General features: G+C 55.6%; 1 protein-coding gene across 1 annotated transcript in view; it reads left to right on the forward strand.

Moving 5' to 3' along the window:
- Positions 1-5,186: 5,186 nt before the first annotated feature.
- LRRN2 (leucine rich repeat neuronal 2) overlaps positions 5,187-6,880 on the forward strand; it is an 18,735-nt gene continuing 17,041 nt past the window's right edge. The window contains exon 1 of the mRNA XM_006772003.1: positions 5,187-5,400. The gene's annotated coding sequence lies outside the window, so the exon portion shown is untranslated. The remainder of the gene's footprint in view (positions 5,401-6,880) is intronic.

Genomic DNA, 6,880 nt, shown 5'->3' on the forward strand with positions numbered 1-6,880 from the left:
CCCGGGCTTCTGGGGGAATTTAGATGACATTGACGCCGCCTTCATTGTCAGAAGGCTGTCAGGGGGGGACAGGAAACAGTAGGTATGGAGCTGTCGCGATCGGGAAAATGAGGTGATGAGGAAGGCACTTGGGGGCCGCCTCCATATTGGGGGCAGCCACAGTCCTGCCTGTCATAGTCTGCCTCAGTGTCCCCCAAACCCATCCTAAGCCCCCTCTTCAAAGGCAGAGTCCAGTCCCCAAAACCCACCACTGGCTTCTGAAATCGAGTCCCCTTTATGGAAGGCGACAAACCATCGTGTTCAGGAGTGGCTGAGGGACATTTGATGCAAGCTCTGGGCCTTCTCTCCAGAAAGACTCACCTGCATGACACAGGCTCACTCACAAACGTGTTTGCACACAACTGTGCCTGTTCCCAGAGTCCTCACTCCGCCTGTAGGGATATGTGGGATGTGCTGGGGGAATGTGCTTACGATGGACCAGTCCTGGCCGTGCCTCCCCCGCCCCTCCTTGTCCCACAGCTTTGGGAGAAAGCAGAGGACTAGAACTCACACCCAGTCATTGCTTTTCAGGGGTGTGGGGGGAGGTTGAAGCCACCGGCCACAAGAGAGTCTTGGCTTGTCCGTCCATTTAAATTGCTTACGGTCCTTCCTGCCACGGTGTGGGTGGGCTGCCCAGACAGTGGGGAGTGGGCTCTGTCTGAAGATCGGTCCTGCTTCACACCGCTCAGGACACTGGCTCTCAGGGCCCGGGATGCTCCCCCTGACACTGAACTCCCTGGGAACAGCTTGGGAGGGAGGAGGCCGATGGTACGGTCACCTCCCTCCCACCAGCCACCTCGGGAAGTTCTATCTGTCCCAGGTGGGAAGCACGGCTGACCCTAATAGAGCTGCCTAATTGCTTGTTTAAATTAGACATGTGGAGTGTAATGACTCCTGGCTGGGACCAGAGAAAGCCGTCAGCTGTCTCCTGCAGGGACCAGACCCGCCGGACATACGTGGCCCCACGGGCTGCAGGAGCAGGGCATTCTCCCTGAGGCAGGGCTGGCCGGCTGGGGAGCCCATGAGTTGAGGGGCAAAGGCAGCTGACACCTCGCTCCTTCCCTTCCTTACTCTGCTGCTCCCGGGCCCAGGGTGATCCTGGGAAGCAGGAGGAGAGGACCCGAGACAGTTTCCCAGCTCTGCCACTGGCGCCCGAAGGGCAGCTCCTGGCACAGGTGGGCCTGGAGTGCGCACCCACACTGGCCTCCCAGCTGCAGGGGACAGAAAATGGGGCAAGTCCTAAGACTTTACAGGCCCAGGGGTGTGGCCATAAAGCCAGTAGGTTCACTGTTTACCCAGAGTTTGGAGGTCTGGGGACAGAGGCGCGAGGGAAATATTAGCTACAGGCCTGTTAATTACTACTGTTTTTATCATTATTACAGAGGAGAGTGTTCCCCACCCAGGCCTAGTGCCCAGAAGAACACGCACTGGCAAAGTACAGTCTCCCAATTCGCTCCCCTCCAAGCTGCTTCGCGTGGCCGGGCATGGTGCCTCTCTGCCTCTGCCAGGCTGCCCAACACACACACGCACACACACACACTTGTGCACAGGTACACACATTCACACTTGCTCATGCAGATACACACATGCTACACACACACACACACAGATACACACATGCTATACATGCACACGCATGCCGAGAGAGAGAGAGAGAGAGAGAGAGAGAGAGAGAGAGAGAGAAAGAGAATGGGATTGTTGCCCTTACTAGCTGTCTGGGCATGAGGCTTACCTTAGCCTCAGTTTCCTCATCTGCACAGTGGGCGTAATATGAGTTGTTATGAGGATGAAAAGAGGTAGTGAGTGGAATAAGCCCTTAATGAAATTAGCTATCTTTTGCATCTATTTTAGCTATACAAGGCATATGTCATTGCCCCCATTTTATTTGTTTTTATTTTTGTTTATCCAGTTGACAGCCCCATTTTAGAATGGAGGGGACTGGGCCCAAGAGGTGGGTCCCCAGCACAGGTCTGGGGCAGGCACCCTGCCTTCCTCCTGCCAGGCCGTGGCCGTGTGAGGCTCCGTGTTTGCAGAGTGGAGGCGCTTGGCCTGCTGCTGGCACCGCTCCAAGCCTGGGCTCTCCCCTCAGGCCACTGGCCCCTCGGGAGACAGGAGGCCCAGCTGGGCCAGGACTGCAGCCCTGGAGGACAGCACCTCTCCACAACTGCAGGGAGTGGGGGCTCCCTACACTTGCACACAAAGGAGGGACTCCCAACGGCTGGGTGGGGGCTCCCTGCACTTGCACACAAAGGAGGGACTCCCAAAGGCGGGAGCTGAGTCTCAGGGTCATGGAGCCCAAAGATGCTTCGCCAGCCGGAGGGTGGGAGCCTGGGGTGGCCTCCCATAGCCCGGCTCCGTTGAGGGCAGGTTAGGGGCTGGGTGGTTTCTTGGCAAGTCATGCCTTTTCGGTTTCACCCTCTCTCTTACCCAGGAAGTTCTCCCCCACACCCAGCCTCAGTGTCCTATGGCATGTCACCTGGTTTCCTGACCCTGGTCCTCAGAGGAGATGGACTTGGCTTCAGGCCCCAGCCAGACACTTGCCTGTGGCGGCCAGGAAGAGAGGCTGGGCCTTTGCGTGTGCTGGCCAGTCCTTGGGGCCTGGGTGTGACCTTTCACACGCACATGCTAGGCCTGGGGGGTTAGGAGTGAGGGTCAGGGAGAGCCCCCCGCCCCCCCAACCGCCCCCCTCTTGCCTGGCTGGGGACTGGAGTGGAAGCCATTCTCAGGATAAGATAAGAGAAGGTCACCAGCCATAGGAGGCCGGGCGCTGGTTTGAACCACGCCTCTGCTACAGACCCTTCCTTGGTCTCCGACAGTCACTGTAAGCCTCGGGGTCCCGATCTGTGATGAGAATGCCGCCTTCCTACTCCACGGGGGAGGAGGACTCAAGGAGGTCAGCACGGGAAGGCTGCGCTTGGTGCCAACGTAAAACGTGCTGCTGTGGGTGCTGAAGCGAGGGTTGGGGGCCTGGCTGGGATAATAACTCTGTGAACCCTGACACGTGGGATCAATGCTGGTGATTAGATCCCCAGACTGCTGCCTGCAGACAAGCCCAAGGCCTAACGCTTGGGCCGGGGAGCAGGCACTCACAGTGGGGCCCCTCCACACTCAGGGAATGCTTTCCTGGAGCAGGAGAGAGGCCAGGCAAAGTGGAGAAGAGAAAACCCCAGCACTTCCTCCTCTGTGCGCCCCGCTCCTCAGCTCCTGGAGGAACTGAGCTGCATAATACAATGGGATTTAATAAAATGCCTTTAACTCCCAAAGTTTGTCTGCTTGGACCTTGCAAAGGGAGACTCAGGGTGGCAATGGGGGCATTTGAGCAAAGCAGAGCTGGCCGACTGGTATGGCTGTGGCGGGTCCCAGGCCCAGCGCTGGGCACTCAGGACAGCCCTGTGGGGCCGGGGCAGCTATGTGTCTCATCTCCCCAGCCCAGGCTCTGAGAGGAGCAGCCTCCCTCCAGGGGCACGTCACAAATACACTGTCTGTGCCTGCCTCCACCGGGGAAGGAGGGACGCACTGGACCAGTCCGATTAGGAGTATGTGCTTTCACACGTGGAGGGTGGAGGGCAGAGGATTGCACTTTCTGGGTTTTTCCTTCAGATGCAGTGGCTCTCAGTCCAGGCTTCCCATTAAAACCATTTGGGGGATTTTTTCACCAACATTGTATGCAAATTTTCAAATATACAGCAACGTTGAAAGAATTTTACAGTGAGCAGCGATATGCCCACCATCTACCAGACCCACCATTAACCTTTTCCTAGAGTTGCGTTATCACATCTCTCCATCTGTCCCTCAATCCATCTTATTTTGGGTGCATTTCCAAGTAAATTGCAGACATCAGTACACGTCATTCTAAATTCTTCAGTATGCATAACTATGGACTTTAATTTTGTTTAACAGGGTTGTTGTTTTTTTTCTTTTGTTATAAAATTTACATACAAAGAAACCCTGGAGAGTTTTGTGTGTGTTTTAAATGCCAAGTCCCCAGAGATTGGCTGAATTGGTCTGGAGAGGGACAGGGGCAGCGATTCTCATTTTTATCACCCCCAAGCAAAACGTGGAACTCCCCCGGCCACGCCCTTTAAGCCCAGGCCCCTCCCACCAGGTGCTCTCCGTGCATGCCGCCCACCTCCAAGTGCACGCTTTGTTTGTTTACTGTGGCCCTCGGCGTCCAGGCACAGCCATTGTTCTCGTGTTCACATTATAGAGGGGGTCCTCGCGTCGTGTCCATTTCCCAACGGCAGAAACCATATCCGGGTGAGATGCCGTGCGTGTGGCAGCAATGAAGCCGTATACACTTTATTTGGCTTATCGGGGTGCTTGTGAGGACTCGGACTGTGGAGTGGATGGAAAAGACCATGATGCTAGTGGAGGGCATTCCGAGTTTTCGATGGCAGTGAGCACGGGGTCCTGGCGGTCACAGCTGAGGACAGCAGCAACAGTGGGTCTGGTGCTATTGATAGAGGTGATGGGCTGCAGGTGGGGTCGCCAGGTGATGCAGTGTGCAGGTGGTCATTGTGGTGACACAGCTGATGTAACCCTATGAGGGTGATGTGCAGGCAGGTGCTTATCCGCCCACTGATGCCCACCTGGGAAAGTGTTGGTTGTCACATGAACCGGAGGTTCGGTCTTCCCACCGGAGAACCCCAGGGTTGCAAGGCGCAGCTCCTTCCGAAATGCTGAGGCCACCCAAGAGCCTTCACCCTCCGGAGCCTGGAAGAGGCTGGACTGCGCCCTGCAGCCCACGCCCAGCCGCCCTGTTCCACTGCCAGGCCCGGCCCCAGGAAGGTTTATTTGGGATGAGCAGACCTGGGAGCCACCGGACTTGGGATGCCAGCCTTCTCGTGATCCATAGGGCTTTACTTGCTGCCTGTGTGGTTTCCTGTCCTTCCATACCAGGTACACTCTTGAGGGAGGACAGAGGGGAAGTGGCCCCTTCCTTAACCCAGGCGACAGGGGACAGAGCGATGCAAAGCCAGTGCTTAACTGGTATCCCTCTGAATTGTTCTGGGCTACTGGGCTAAGGAGGGAGGTCCAAGGATGAGGTTGGGCTGCTAAGACTTTTTTTAGTATATAAATAAGCCCAGAGAATGATGCTGAAAAACACCTTTAAAATAATGTTGCCCAACCCTTTTGTTTTACAGATGAGAAAACCTGGGCCACGTGGGCAGCAAATAAAATCCCTGTTGAGAACAACAATAAAATACCCTCGTGTCCATATATCTCTAAAGATGCGAAGACACCCCACGCCTGTGGTCTGACTGGAGCTTAGACCAGCCCTACGAGCTGCCGGGAGCTTCCTGCCCGTCTGACAATGGCTCCCGAGTCCCTCCCAGATTCTTCCTACTAGCAACGAGCCAGGTGATATTTTGTGGCACGTGCAGCTCATCGTACATATTTCACACTCGTGCTTTCATGTATCTGTGCCGCATCTCTGTGCAAAAACTTCTGTCCCCACTTCTCGGAGGAGAAAACGGAGGCCCCTGGAGGTTAAGCATCTTGCCCAGCTGGCACAGCTTCACTGTGCAGCGTGGAACTCGAACCCAGGATCCCTGTGTTCATGTCCTAGGGTTGCCATACACAAAGCACTACAAGCCACGAGGCTTAAATACCGGAAATCTGTTGTCTCACAGCTCTGAGGTCAGAAGTCTGGAGTCGGGGCGTCCATCAGACCAGGCTCCCTCTGAAAGCTGTAGGGGAGACTCCCTCCTGGCCACTCCCAGCTTCTGGGGGGGTCTCCCCTCAGCTTGCAGCTGCAGCCCTCCCATCTCCGTCTCTATCCCCACATGATTCTCCCGGTGCCTGTGTGTCTGCATCCAAGCTTCCCTCCTTTTACACGGACGCCCGCCATTGGGTTAGGGCAGTGGTTCTCCACCTTCTGGCCCTTTAAATACAGCTCCTCATGTTGTGACCCAACCATAAAATTATTTTTGTTGCTACTTCATATCTGTAATGTTGCTACTGTTATGAATCATCATGTAAATATCTGATATGCAGGATGGTCTTAGGTGACCCCTGTGAAAGGGTCGTTCGACCGCCAAAGGGGTCGCGACCCACAGGTTGAGAACCGCTGGGCAAGGGCCACCGCAATCCAGTATGATCTCATCTTAACTTGATCCCATCTGCAAAGACCCCATTTCCAAATGAAGGTCACATTCACATGTACTGGGAGTTAGGGCTTCAATATATTTTCGGGGGAGGGGTCACAGGTCAACCATACCCTCCCTGCCCCAAGCCAGTGGCCTTCCACACGTGCAGTTTGCATCCTGTGCCCCATCCCGTCCATTTCCTCCTCCCCGTCTCTCTCCACCGAGGACGAGGCACTCCCCTCTCCTGCAAGACAGGGAGCTGGGAGCACTTTTCATCTTCTGCTTCCCAAGTTACCAAGATGCTAAGGTAGAATCATGAAATACGGCTGGGCCTTTTGTCCTCTCTATTCCCAGACAGTAAAAATCATTAAGGCTTGCTCTTAATTAGTTTAATTTCGAGACTTCTCAATATTGATTTAACCTCCACTCCTTTGTACTTGCTGCAGGCACTGAATTAGGCCTGTTATTGATCGTGGATGGAAGCGTTTCCAGCCACCAGACTCGGGGGCGCTGGGAGCCGCGGGTCCCCCACCCCACCCCCCGGGGCGGGGTGGGGGGTGCTGGGCTCAGGAGGCGGGGACCAACTTGGAGAGAGGGAGCCTCTAGGCCAGATTGGGAGGGCCCTCCCCCGAGGAAGGGCTCGGCTTAGGCCAGGGGCCAGTCTCTTTCTCTTGGGTTGGCCCAGGCTCAGGGAGTTTGAATGAGAAGTCAGCTGGCAGTCTCCCAGGACCATCCCAGGCCTGAGGAGAGCT

The sequence above is a fragment of the Myotis davidii genome, unplaced genomic scaffold, assembly GCF_000327345.1.
Source record: "Myotis davidii unplaced genomic scaffold, ASM32734v1 scaffold246, whole genome shotgun sequence".
NCBI lineage: Eukaryota > Metazoa > Chordata > Mammalia > Chiroptera > Vespertilionidae > Myotis > Myotis davidii.